Below are 15,581 nucleotides of genomic sequence, written 5' to 3' on the forward strand. Positions count from 1 at the left end.
TGAAAGGACTTCAGGGGGAATCACTATCCCTGAACTCAAGCAGTATTACAGAGCAATAGTGATAAAAACTGCATGGTATTGGTACAGAGACAGACAGATAGACCAATGGAATAGAATTGAAGACCCAGAAATGAACCCACACACCTATGGTCACTTGATTTTTGACAAAGGAGCCAAAACCATCCAATGGAAAAAAGATAGCATTTTCAGCAAATGGTGCTGGTTCAACTGGAGGGCAACATGTAGAAGAATGCAGATCGATCCATGCTTATCACCCTGTACAAAGCTTAAGTCCAAGTGGATCAAGGACCTCCACATCAAACCAGACACACTCAAACTAATAGAAGAAAAACTAGGGAAGCATCTGGAACACATGGGCACTGGAAAAAATTTCCTGAACAAAACACCAATGGCTTATGCTCTAAGATCAAGAATCGACAAATGGGATCTCATAAAACTGCAAAGCTTCTGTAAGGCAAAGGACACTGTGGTTAGGACAAATCGGCAACCAACAGATTGGGAAAAGATCTTTACCAATCCTACAACAGATAGAGGCCTTATATCCAAAATATACAAAGAACTCAAGAAGTTAGACCGCAGGGAGACAAATAACCCTATTAAAAAATGGGGTTCAGAGGTAAACAAAGAATTCACAGCTGAGGAATGCCGAATGGCTGAGAAACACCTAAAGAAATGTTCAACATCTTTAGTCATAAGGGAAATGCAAATCAAAACAACCCTGAGATTTCACCTCACACCAGTGAGAATGGCTAAGATCAAAAACTCAGGTGACAGCAGATGCTGGCGAGGATGCGGAGAAAGAGGAACACTCCTCCATTGTTGGTGGGATTGCAAACTGGTACAACCATTCTGGAAATCAGTCTGGAGGTTCCTCAGAAAATTGGACATTGAACTGCCTGAGTATCCAGATATACCTCTCTTGGGCATATACCCAAAAGATGCCCCAACACATAAAAAAGACATGTGCTCCACTATGTTCATCGCAGCCTTATTTATAATAGCCAAAAGCTGGAAAGAACCCAGATGCCCTTCAACAGAGGAATGGATACAGAAAATGTGGTACATCTACACAATGGAATATTACTTAGCTATCAAAAACAACGGCTTTATGAAATTCGTGGCAAATGGTTGGAACTGGAAAATATCATCCTGAGTGAGCTAACCCAATCACAGAAAGACATACATGGTATGCACTCACTGATAAGTGGCTATTAGCCCAAATGCTTGAATTACTCTAGATGCCTAGAACAAATGAAACTCAAGACGGATGATCAAAATGTGAATGCTTCACTCCTTCTCTAAAAGGGGAACAAGAATACCCTTGGCAGGGAAGAGAGAGGCAAAGATTAAAACAGAGACTGAAGGAACACCCATTCAGAGCCTGCCCCACATGTGGCCCATACATATACAGCCACCCAATTAGACAAGATGGATGAAGCAAAGAAGTGCAGACCGACAGGAGCCGGATGTAGATAGCTCCTGAGAGACACAGCCAGAATACAGCAAATACAGGGGCAAATGCCAGCAGCAAACCACTGAACTGAGAATAGGACCCCCGTTGAAGGAATCAGAGAAAGAACTGGAAGAGCTTGAAGGGGCTCGAGACCCCATATGTACAACAATGTCAAGCAACCAGAGCTTCCAGGGACTAAGCCACTACCTAAAGACTGTACATGGACTGACCCTGGACTCTGACCTCATAGGTAGCAATGAATATCCTAGTAAGAGCACCAGTGGAAGGGGAAGCCCTGGGTCCTGCTAAGACTGAACCCCCAGTGAACTAGACTGTTGGGGGGAGGGCGGCAATGGGGGGAGGGTTGGGAGGGGAACACCCATAAGGAAGGGGACGGGGGAAGGGGATGTTTGCCCGGAAACCAAAGAATTATTATTAAGTATTAAATAAATTTTAAAAAAAATTAAAAAAAAGAAAACATCATTTACTGAAGACAGTATAAGCTTAGCATGCCCGTGTGATCTCAGTGTTCTAATGTTACTCTAGGATTGTGAGAGGCGGCTATTATGAAATTCAGTTTTCAAATGAAGAAATGTAGAGTTATGTTTGTTACCAAAGTAACAAACTAGTAAGAGAGGAAGCAGTTTTCCAAACCTGACATCCAAGCATTTCTCAGTTAAGGTTAACCTGACCGTAAATGCGATCTCTAAAATAAGTTGTTCTTTTTAACAATAGCAATGCATACATAAAACAATAAAATTGATGAAATAATGTAATGCAGATAAATAGGGGATATTATGGTGTGTGTGTGTGTGTGTGTGTGTGTGTGTGTGTGTGTGCGCGCGCGCGCACGCATGCGTGCAAACATGCACAGATATGGGGTATAAAAACAACAAAAACCAGGACCAACACTGAGCTAGAAGCCATTTTAATTATTGACACATGCTCTTAAACTCAAATATAGTTTCAGAGATGGTAAGAACGATTTTATGTTAAAGTGTGCACAAAAATAAATTAGCCTGGCAGCAAAAGTCAATGCGCTGGTGGTCTAGAATGTATTAAGATTGAATAGGTAGAATATTTGAATATGTTTTAATAGTTATTACTGTTAAAATATTGAACTAAAATCAAATGTCAGTGGACCTCCCCAAACCATTAAGAACTAAGGTTTCATAAAAACTGGTTTTCATAATCACCTCTGAGAATACTGTATCTACAACTTAAATTCCTGCTTTTAAGCATGTAATTCTTTAAGAGCTCTATGAGACCTGCAGATGCTTACATCCAATATTTTGCAAGGGACAGAAAAGTCAGAACACACACATTCACACATACATACACACATTCACACATACATACACACACATTCACATATACATATACAAACATGCTCGAACTCACATATACATACATGCACACACACATATACAAAATAACACACACACAAATGCAGAGAGAGGCAAAGACAGAGAAAGAGGCAGAGACACAGATGACAGACACAAATAGGGACTATGTTACATAGTTAATTTCCAATATATACATACTCTAAATATATTTGATCTGTGTGTATTTTATACCCAGGATGTCAGAGAAATGCAATTTCTCAGGCAACTGCCTGATGACTTTAAAGTAAGATTATTTTGTTAAATAACTTATATGAAAAGACAATAAGGTTAATATTCAAAGGGAGCAACACAGAAATCATACAGTGAATTTAGGGCTGGAGTTTAGGATTATAGTCTTTTTAAATGTTATATAAGTTTGTTAAACTTTTTTTTTGCCTCAAAGGCATTTTCATCACAGAAAGAATGTTCAATTAGAGATGTTAATTTCAATACCTACACACACACAAAGGTTGTTTGTTTTAAGAGATTCAGTCTTGGGGAACTTCCCCAATGCATTTGTTTGCTTTTCTGTTAATTTTGTTTGCTTGTTTTCATCATCCCTTGACTGAATCTAAAGTTATGACTCAGTGCTTGCACCAGGTCCGCACCTAGTTTGCGATATGACTAAGCAAAATGTCGCCAAGAACCTACATTTGCAGATCATAGAGCAGGTAATATATGAAATATGAAAAGAACACAACCACTTCATATTCCTTTAAATGAAGCATCCATGAAAGTTGATGGATTTCACTGTGTACTGTGAATACAGTTGTAATATTCTGGGCAGAATTAGTGATTTGTTTAGTAGTCATTCTGGGTCTGGGCAGGATGAGCAAGGGGACTGAACATACCATGCACATAAGGAATTTATTTAACCCAGCTAAGAATAAAGGAGGGGCTTGGCTACGTGCCATGTACAAAAGTGACGGGGAGTGTTTCATTTTGCATTTGTGCTGCTTAATCTAACCTTTAAATCTTCTCTTTGAAATGAAGGCTCACTACTTGTGTCCTCTAACCCATAAATGCTCCCCAGTGGGTTTCCATATTGTATGTACAAGAGCAAAAACACAAATCATCGGTGGAAAACCACTGCCTTGAAAAACATGGATCGCCCCAACTACAAACATATGGGGAGACATTTTAAATTAACTTTAGGAAGCTTTATTTCTTTTAAAAATATTTTTATTTCCTTTCTATTCTTTATCAATAAATGTTTTAATAGAATATATTGTTTTTAAGAAACTTCTGCTGCTTTAGGTTTCCATGCAACCCTTCAAATGGCCCCTAGCCTTTGTTGTCACTCTAGGTCACTCTAATGTCCTCCATTCACTAACACTCACCATTTGATCCTTCTAGTTTATGTTTCCCAACCCACCGTTCATCCACAACAATCTATTCTATTCCCCCTTCCTAGAGAGTTCCATCCCCCTCTAGTCCCTCACTCTATACCTAACTTTGGTGATTATATAAACTGTGGCCTGGCTATCTAGGACTTAATAGCTAACACCTACATGTAAGCAATTATACACCATATTTGTCTTTGGGGTCTGGAATATATCACCTGGGATCATTTTGTTTTCCTGTCCCATCCATGTGCTGGTGCATTTCATGATTTCACTTTTTTAATAGCTGAACAATATTCCATTGTACAAATGTCCTATATTTACCCATTCTTCTGTTGAGTAGCATCTAGGATGTTCCCAATTTCTAGCTACTGTAAATAGACAGAAATGAATATTGTTGGGCAAGGGACTCTATAACAGGGTGTAGAGCCCTGTGGGTAAGTGCTCAATATTGGTATAGCTAGATCTCAAGGTAGATATATTTCCATTTTTCTGATGAACCACTACACTGATTTCTATAATGGCTGTATAAGTTTGCACTCCCCACAGCAATAGATAATTTTTCCCTTTACTCTACATCATCTTCACCAATAATCAATATTAGTGTCACTGAAGTACTTCAAGTACTGTTCAAAATGGTACTATATTTTAGTATATAGAATATTACTATGTATATTATAGCACTATACTATAGTATATTATAGGTATAGAATTATACTCAGTACAAGTATATATAAACATATATTATAAGAGCATATAGCATATACTTGAAGCTTTAGTGAGAGGAATAAGACAACTGAAGGAGATCAAGGGATATAAATAGGACAGGAAGAATTGAAGAAGGAAAAGTATCTTTATTTATAGATGATATGATTGTATGATTAAACATCCCTAAAATTTCACCAAGAAACTCCTAAACCTGGTAAACCCTTTTAGCAAAGAAGCAGGATATAAAATTAAAATACAAAAATCAGTAGCCCTCCTATACAAATGACAAACAGACTGAGGAGGAAATCAGAGAAATAAGGCCTTCTACAATAGCCTCCAAAAATCTTGCATATTTTCACCAAAGACCACAACAGATGGCAGATACATCGAACCTGGTAGACGAAAAGGCACAGAATAGTCTTGAAGGCACAGAAAAGGCTTTCTGAACAAAGCTTCCATAGCGCAAGCACAAAGAATAACAACTAGTAAACACGACCTCGTGAACCTAGAAAGCTTCTGTGTGGTAAAGGACACCATCACTCAAAGTGACAAAAGATTGGAAAAATAGTTTTACCAACTACACATCCTACAGAGGGCTAATATCTAAGATACATAAAGAATTAACAAAAAACCCAACTGGACATCAAAAGAACAAACAACTCAATGTAAAAATTTAAATATGGCTAAGGTTTTGAGGTTTACTTTTGTTGTTGTTGAGGAATATTGTTTCTTTCTTCAAGTGTAGCCTAAAGAAGTAAAAATGTGAGGAGATGTTGATAGTTATATTTACCGGGACTATTTCATATGTCCTGAAGTTTAGCATAATTGAAAGAGGAGAACATGTATTCGTAATTCTTCCTGTATAAAATTCCCTATCAAATGTGCTTCTCAACTTCTTAATCTACACAGGTAATGTAGGCCTCTGACAGCAGAACATGTCTGGAGAGGTGCCTAGTAACCACAGAAATGTATACAGCAAAGTGTCAGAACATTCTTATCCAATGGTGTGAAGAGCATCTGTCCATCCATTTCCATCACTTCAGAGAATGTGTCAACAATCCACTTTGAGAGCTTAGAACTTCACAATTATTTTTACAAGACAACACTCTCCTACCTCTTAAGTAGGTTTTTCCAAAGGGACACACCTTCCCATTGTCAGCAGCATTTGTGTTCTCAATTAATCTGCTCTCCATATGTCTAAGTCATCTTTGCATTGCTAATTTTAGTATTAATTCTTAAAATTGAACTATTTAAATAAAAGAGAAATCTCACAAAAAGAACTAGAGTAGCTTCTGGGGGATGCCAGTGTACCATCACTTGAAAACAAATTTAAAAACAGAAACGTGAGGTTTTCTTTTTCTTACACCCTGCAGTGTGACTGTGGTTCTCATAAGGCTAAAGTAAATGAGGTCTGTATTTCTACAGTACATCCCAGCAAGTATTTAAATGACCAGACTCCTGTAGTCAAATATGGATCTAACTAATCAATACAGCCTAGGAAATAAAATGAATTAATAAGGTCAAATAATAAATATTAGAAGTGTCTGTTATACCTTGAAAATGACCATATAATAGTTAATTGAAAGCGCAGGATGGATTCTTAGTATCTAAGATATATATACATACATATATATACATATACATATACATTCATATATATATAAAATCTCAGAAGGACAGCCAAGATCAGTAAAGGATTCTTCTTGCTTGGAGCTCTGGAAGTCTTTACTATGACAATAGAACTCATCCTCTGAAAATTACAGTTTTAAAGGGTGCAACATTTGGTGCTAGATTGATGGATGAATGGTTAAAAACACTAATTGCAAGTATCTGGGATCAACCTCAAACATCCAAGCACAGCTAAAATCCATCTGTTGTACATAGACATACAGACTCTGATACACAGAAACAAAGAAACAAAGAGAGAAAGAAAGTCAGAAAGTTACAAAATAGAATTCTATAATATCTTTTAATTGTTTTAAAGCATTAATCTTTGTTCATTATCATTTGAAGATTATGTATACAAAAAATACTTAGAATAGTCACTCTGTAGTCATAGGTCTTCACATCAGATTTTATAGTCATACTATCAAGTTTACTTTTATGAACTTATCCCCTACCCAAAATATGAAATAAAATCCTTGATGGGATAGAAATAGGAAAATAATTTTCTATTTTCCTCTGAGTAGCTAATGAAATTACTTATAACTTAAAAGAATGACAATAATTTTAAGGTGTAAACAGATCTCAGAAAGGTGCTAGAATGCAAAACCGCCTTAAATAGAGGCATCACTCTAACATATATGGAATCCTTCAAACCTTACATATTGTGGCTGAGGGAGAAGTGACCTCACAAAAGCAAGAATCAGACACAGCCAGTGCACTCTTGATAATCAAGCAGTCTGAATAGGATTCATGAGGCAGAAAGTTAGAACGTCACTTAACAGAAGCTTCAGTCATCAAGTAAAGTGAGTTCACGAGACGGGAAAACTAATGCCATTTCTAGGGAGAGCATCGGTTTCCAGTCAACATGACAGAAGCACTTAATCAATAATAAATATCATCAAGTCTAGAGGACATTTTACATTCCGTGAACAATATGGAATCTGATGTGGGCATCTCAATGGTGTCCTACCAAAAGTGATTCTTAGCACATCTCAGGGGAAAAGTCAGCAAGAAGTACCAAGAGACCTGTGGCTGGGAAGACAGATTTTGCACTTTGCTAAAGGAAAAGGTAGCAAATAGTGGCCAGTTAAGATTACCCTTTTGTGTGAAGAAAACAAAACACACGAATATGTCTTCTTGATAAATAAAGTGGAGGTAGTGCATTCATTTTGCACTTGATATATTTTTAAAACTTTCTGCATTGATTCTTGGAATTTTCTCGCTGACAGATTGCTTAATATTCGCTCGCAAAGAGTGTGCTTTCGATTTAGTTTTAATGTGGAAGGCTTGGGTATTTAATCAATATTAAATGAATATTAAAAACATATTTCTCTAGAATAAAAAGTATGAGGTACCAAACTGAAGGAAATAGAATTTTCCCTATTAATCATTTAAGATACTCAATAATTGTACTGCCTGCTGGGTATTATAGAACAATAAAATCCTCTTTGCGATTCTCTGTGTATCTCACTGCAATGAATGACCTGGAAGAATTCAGTATGTTTGCCTTTTATAGAATTGAATCTTACACTCTATCAAGAAAATAAAATATTTTCCTTTTCTAAATGCTTATCTACTGTTAGTTTGATTGGAGAGATTATCTAGAAGTCCTGGGAGAATTTTATGGTAAAGAGGATTCTATGTTTAGATCTTCAAAAGAATAAACACATTTATAGGTTAAAAATATATTGTGTAATGGCACACGGTGATCAGTTTTCTGGTATAACCTAGATTTTCCACAGAACAGTTATTAGGCTAAACACTAATCTTGGTGTGACTGCATAGATATTTTGTAAATATGATTAATATGTGTACTCGGTTGTATGTAAAGGATTTACTCTCAATAAGTTGGGTGGACCTGATCAAAGTCATTAGGTGCTTCCCCAATAAAAGGAATTCTACTCAGGGGCTGTGGCTTCAGCTCTTGCTTGGGCATTTACAACCTTCCCTGCTGATTTTGAACTTGCCTACCTGGCATCATTCTGAGCCAGCTACTTGCAATAAGAAGTATATGGCCAATTTGCCTGCCTGCCTGCCTGCCTGCCTGCCTGCCTGCCTGCCTGCCTGCCTGCCTGACTGTCTGTCTGTCTGTCTGTCTGTCTTTTATCTATCTCCCTCCCCACCTCTTTCTGACTCTGTGTCTCTGTCTGTATCTCTGTTTCTCTATCTCTGTTTCTCTCTCTCTTTGTCTCTGTTTCTCTGTCTCTCTGTTTCTCTCTCTGTCTCTCTCGCTCCCTTCTCTCTCTCTGTCTCTCTGTCTCTCTGTCTCTCTCTGTGGTGTGTGTGTGTGTGTGTGTGTGTGTGTGTGTGTGTGTGTGTGTGTGTGTGTGTTGGAGTTATAAGACTTAGATTTGGGTGCAAATAGAATGATAAAAGCTCAATTTGTATATCAGAGGAAAAGGCAAATGGAGGTAGGGAAGGAGGGGAGAGGAATGCAGAGCAATAAAGGTAAAAGGAGGGTCAGAGGGATAGAAGAAAAGAGGGAAAAGGAGGGGTGGAGGAGGGAGTTTCTGTGTCTGGAGGATTCAAGCACAAAGACATTTTCTTGAACATCCTAATTCCTGCATCTTATTTCCCCCCCAACATTATCTAGCACATCATCCTGCTTAATCTCTTTCTTGTTGTTACTGATTTTCCTTTCATTAGTTTAAGACAGTGTCTCTTCTTATGAATCCAGATAAGTCTGGGCTTTGTTAATCAGCCAGGCTGGCCTTGAACTCATAATTGATTTTCTTCTCCTAGGTTGTTGTTATTGTTAGTGTGTGTGTGTGTGTGTGTGTGTGTGTGTGTGTGTGTGTGTGTGTGCTGGGACTACATGCAAGAACCTTCACCTTTGGTTTAATCTTATCTTAAAGTTAATGACAGCTACAAATTTATTAGCCTTTATTTCTTACTGCCATTCTATGTGACTGAAACAAAGATTTCTGATTAGCCTTTTGAAAATCTCCTACACAGATTACAGAACTAGGGATCGATGTCCATGTCCCTTGAATGGCTCCAGCATTGAGTGGATAATACTGATATCACTAATTGAGTCCTGAACACAGTTGTGTCCTTGCCTCAAAGCAGGTGCTCCATTTTTTTAATTCATGTAAAATAAATGAATTTTCTCATTATATTTTCATAATGCTTTGGTCCTGTAAGGCCTATTATCTTCCTTTTACAAATCTCAGAGAAAGTATATTTTTGTCTCAACCCACACAACTCGTAAGTGGTAGATCTGAAGTTCATATCCCAATTGTCCTATTTCCAAAATCCACTCCGTCTCTCTCACATTCATCTGGCTGGCTTAGGCTTTCATTAAAAGACCGCACAGCTTAACACTATCAAATCTATGCGGAGTACGCAAAGCATTAGGCAGTTGAATGGGCGCACTCTTGCTTGAGAAACAGAAAGGTGCTCTAGGGAGAAGGCAGTCACTCAGATGGACCTCACGCTGTGGGGCAGGCATCGTGAAAATATCATTCCAAAGATAAAATATTAACAAAGCACTTTGTGTATCAGAATTTGAGAGTACTTGTGATTTCAGAGTAGGTATAGAAGGAAGGAACAAGACACCATGAAAGGCACTTGAAGACCAGATTCAACCCATGCTGGATCAGTTTTGGCATTTGTAGATGGTTAATAACAACATTGATCTCAGAAGGTAAAGACCTTAGTAAATATCTTTACAGAAGAAGACAATCCTATAAGACTCTTTGGTTCCACCATTCCAGTTTTCCAAGAAATTGACACCGAGATAGGATTAGATATTCAAGAATTTCATTAGGGAAAAAAAATAAAAGAGAACCTAGAAAATGTGTGAGGTCTGAAGATACACAATACGCAACTGATCTCTAGGGAAGAAGAAGATGTGTGTGTGTGTGTGTGTGTGTGTGTGTGTGTGTGTGTGTGTGTGTTTGTGTGTGTGTGTGTGTGTATGAACATATTCAATGGGGACATGAGAAATCTTTAGGTGCAAGTTAACAATAAAAGCCATTTCAATCTTGCTTTCTTCCTCACTCTCTGCCCCATTGCCATGATTATTAATTGACTCGCTCTGGGCCCTTTGGTTTAAGTTGAAAGTTACAAACTGCGCTCTTAGCCTATATACTTTAAGTGGCTTATGTCTATGTGGAACTAAATCCCTTTTTAAAAAAAAAACCTCTTTTGTTTTAATTTAGTGAGTATGGAACTGTAGTCTCTTGGAAGATTATTGTTTATTTTGGGGAGTGTTCAGTGTATTTCAGAGAAGTGATGCTTCAGCCAAAATCAAGTACATTTATTTGACAATTAGACAAAGAATTGTGTGGCTTGTAAGAAGGTGAATGTAAATTTCCACTGATTTGCCTGTTTGTGAAAATGTGCTCCAGGCATTTTAAGATGAAGACGTTCTGGTAGCTAGTATCTAACTCAAGGGCAAATAAATGAAAATAAAAGAAGACACTTTCATTAAGGACCATATTAGTATTCGACTAATTTCATTCCTGTTACTTACTGTTTTATGCCTATTTTTACTAAGGTAGAAACAGGCTCAGCCAAGATCCAAGAGGGGGAATAGATCAAAATTAAGGAGCTGCACTCCTGCCTCTGCCTCCTGTTGCTTTGTAGAACCTCCATGTGGGACTGCTGTCTTGTCTTTCCCAGGAAGGGGGAATGAAAGGGTTCATTTATAAAAGAAAGATTTTATAAGCCTACTTTCTGGAGGTTTTTGTTTTCAGGGATTTTCAGCTTGCTAGTGTGAGCATAAGTGGGAACTAGTCAAGACGAAATGCAGGAGCGAAGTGGCTTTCTACACCGAGCCTCTGGCCCAGGTCAATGTAAATAATCTTTCTAATTTGTTTCTTTGGCTTTCATGGTTGGGAATTTTCTAGATTCTTAGGTTAGTTTGAGACTTACTGTTACATCTCGGTTTATATGAATTCAACATAATGCGCATCTTGTTATTCTTTTATTCAAAAAAGTCATGCTGGTTTCTAGGCATGGTATCTGAGTCAGCACTGAGTAGGTTAGGCTTGGTCCCCCCTCCTCCATGGCAAAGCCCATTCTCAAGTGACATGTAGAAGCTGCACCTGCCAACTTCAGCTTACGTGACCACGTGTTTTCATTCGCAACATGCACTGGAGAATCGTAACTAGGTACCTTACTTTATAAGTACCCCCATTTTCTCCGTCCCACCTTCACAATCTGGTTCTGAAAACAGCTCTCAAAACTGTTGCTTTCACTGCAAACAACAATAACCTTTTTAAAAAGCCCATGTTAGCTCTTGACTTGCAATGGTCTCTATGACCTTACATTCTGTCTCTATTTCCTTTCATATATATTTCTGCTGCATAGGGACACTCCACATGCTCTCAAGTATACATATTCTTTTCTTCATGGAGAATGCTGCATTTCTGCTTTATATAAGGGAAATATCTGCTAGTCTTCTGTCACCATAAACACACGGCCCTTTTACTGAGTACCTTGTCATGGCCCTTTTACTAGGAAATCTTGCCCCAGCCATGAGACTGATCACCCCCTCTTCAGATCACAATTGCCCCATGATACAAAGCAACTATCATAACTACCTTTCTTCTTCTGTTCCAGGGGCACTTCTAAAAGTTAATGCCTCTGTCTTTTAAAACTCCTGGTGTTAAAAAAGGAATTAAAGAACAAGTGAAAGTCTGGTTGATTTGTATAAAGACTGTGATTAAGAAAATTTGGTTTGCATTACTTAATGATAATATTCATATCTATCCAAGTAGGTCACTTAATCTACCTAAATAAGGGTGCCAATTTTTCATTGCTCAGATTGTTAATGAAAATGCAGATGAAATGTAATAATAGATGAAAATATCACCAGGTATTATCATTGTATCAGAAGCATGTACAGACTGGGGCGATCATTCGGGGATTAGAAGCACTGGCTGCTTTCATTAAGGTTCAGTTCCTAGCACCCACATAGCCATCCATAAGACCCTGTATTTCCAGTTTCAGGGAATCTAATGCCCTATTCTGATTCCCATAGTCTTCTGTACTAAAGTAGTACACAGATATTCAAGGAGGTTCACATACATACACACAATCTTAATATGTTTTATATCTTAATGAATTTTAAACAATGTTTACAGACATATCTTAACATTTTCTACCTCTCCTCCCTCCCTCCCTCCCTCCCTTCCTTCCTTCCTCCCTTCCTTCCTTCCCCCCTTTGTTCTTTCCTCCTCTTCTTTCTGTCACCCAAATACTTCCTTCTCCTCCTCGTTCTTCATCTTCTTGCCCATCCCTGTCTCTGTCTCCCTTCCTGCCCCTCTGCTTTTGTGACAGGATCCACTTATGGAGTCCAAGCTAACCTCAAGCTCGCTATGTAGCCCAGGTTGGCCTTAAACACTTAGCATGATGTGTGGCTGGCATTTCTCAATTATTTGTCAATTCTTGTTTGTAGCAAGGATAGATATTTGAAAATGAAATACATACAAAGACCGGCAAGTGTTTAACCCTATGGCATTTCAAATGTAACAAAGCAATTTATCTCAAATGCAAGATTTGGGCAAAAATTACTTGAGAGATAAATGAAAATCTCCATGCCCTTAAAATATCTGAATGTGGGCCACTCCTGGAGCTGTTTGTTTTGACATGATATACAGTGAAAATACAATAATTAAGACTGGGAAACCCAGCTGTGATTTGGGTCTATCAAATTTCATGAAGTTGCTTTTTTTTGCTATTTATAGTCTAGGGAATCTGAAGTCTACTTTTCTAAGAAAATTTTCTTCAATTTGAAAGTCGGTGTTTATTTTAAAAGGAGAGGAATCCATATGGTTTTGACTCCCCCACACTTGACTCATCCAAATGCAGTTTTGTAAGAGCTGTTTGAAGTCAAAAGCTTTTTGAAATTTTTTTATGAGCTTTTTTGTCTCTTTTCCTCCTCAGAAAAGGAAGTGATGCTTTGCCAAGTATAAACAAAGTTAATCACCAAACAATTTTATGTCCTAAAATAATGAAACTGAATTGCACGCTGACTTTGACAGAAATAACTTTCATCCTCAGTGAAATTGTTGCCCATACTTGTTCAGAGACAGCTTTGTCTAAAGGACCACTCCTGCTAACACCGAAGCTACTCACAGGCATCCAAGAGGCACAGGACAGTAGCTCCATCTTTTGTTTCCCACCCAAATTATACTTACAACATTTGGGGTAGGGGACATACAGAAGCCACAGAAGAACCGTATTAAATGTTATGACTGGTCCAAATAATTAGCTCTCAGGAAAATAAGTGATGAAGCCACGCTATGTGGGTAGCTTTCAGGACTGTGACTTGACCGGTAAGTCATGGACAGTTAGAACCTTGCTCCTATGCATGCTTTCAGAATAATAGTCAGGACACTGATGACTGCTAGCTTTTGTAAATAAAGTTTTATAGACGTAAGCAAACCTATTCAGGTACGTATTACATGTGCCTGATATTGTTCTACAACGAGAGCCACCATCCGAAGAGCAAAACCTAAGCTATATTTAGTGCAAGCATTTTCTATTAATTATTTGAGAATGTCGTAGAATATACTTTAATCATATATTCACTGCCAACTCCTCTTTCCAATTCTACCCAGATCCATCCCCAACTTCATGTTTTGGTGTCCTCTCCCTTTAAAAAAAAATAACCCATTAGCTCCCATTTGTGCTGTCCATGTATTTACAGGGGTAGAAACATTCACTGGAGTGTGGTCAGCCTACTAGGGTTTCTACTGTTTTCTTAAATGATCTTTTCTCCCAAAGAGTCATCTATTGTCCATATATCCTTAGTTAGAAGTAGGGGTTCATGAACCCCCTTTCCACTCCATGCTAGAATGCTGACTGGCTTGATTTTGTGAAGGTCTTGTGTAGACAACCATTGCTCCTGTGAGCTAATGAATACAGTGGCCCTGTTATATCCAGAAGATACTGCTTTTCAATGTACCTCTCTGACCTCTGGTTCTTAAAGTCATTCAGTACCTTCTTCTTTGGTAGTCCCCGAGGCTGGGGCAGCAGATGTGACACAGAGCATAGCTGAGCATTCCACAGACATTTATTCTGTTGGCTCTGACTAGTAGTGACAAGTCAAAATTATTACTATGTCCTTTCCACAGAGGACATGTGACTCCTAGTAAGGTTCATACAGGGCACATATGTATCTATAATCCTCTAAGTTTTTACTGTGGTTCAAAAGGTGACCTTCCTTTAAAATAAAAACCTGTTGTATTTTTCATTAGTGAACAAAGCCTAGAAGAAGACACTTATACCCACCCAGCCACACACCCCAGCACCCTGAAACAGGACATTTATTTTTCTGAGAGAGGTAGGAAGCATTGAAGAATAAATAAAGCAACAATGCCTGACATGAGGGCGCAGTACTATACTCTCAGAAGTTAGAGAGCCAAAGCAGGAAGACTGTTAGAAGCATAAAGGCAGGTTGGGAACATAGTGAGGTCCAGGCAGCCTAGGCAGGTGGACTCATGTCTCCTGGTCCAAAGACAAGTGAAAGAAAGAAAGGGGAGTGAGAGAGAGGAGGGAACAAGAGGAAGGAGAAGACAAGGAAAGAGAAAAAATAAATCAATATAAACATGTATACTAGGCATTCATGTTATTCTTCAATCTGAGAAGTGGCCAATTCCTTAATATTTCCACACTTAGAGCTTTTGTTGACCAAGCAATTCAAGAATTTAAGAAAGCTACATGATTTTCCCATGGCTGAAGTATTCATCATAGTTTCCCCTGGTGATCATCATGTTCCCTAGATTATTGCTGTAACAGAAGGAAGTCAATCAAACTCAGACACCCTTGTATCCTCCTCGGTTGCCAATGATGATTTTTTTTCATGATTTCTATGTGGTTCTCAAAAGGCACTTCTATTATATCTAGGGTAGTCCAGTCAGTTCTTTTTCTGCAAGATGGAGATAATATTGACTACGTTGTGGAGTGCATTTGAGCATTAAGGGAACTAATACACATGATGTGCTGAGGGCAAATCCTGTCCCATCTGTCAAATCATACAAAGCGCTCCAAAAG

Source organism: Rattus norvegicus, chromosome 7, assembly GCF_036323735.1.
Source record: "Rattus norvegicus strain BN/NHsdMcwi chromosome 7, GRCr8, whole genome shotgun sequence".
In the NCBI taxonomy this organism is placed as follows: Eukaryota; Metazoa; Chordata; class Mammalia; order Rodentia; family Muridae; genus Rattus; species Rattus norvegicus.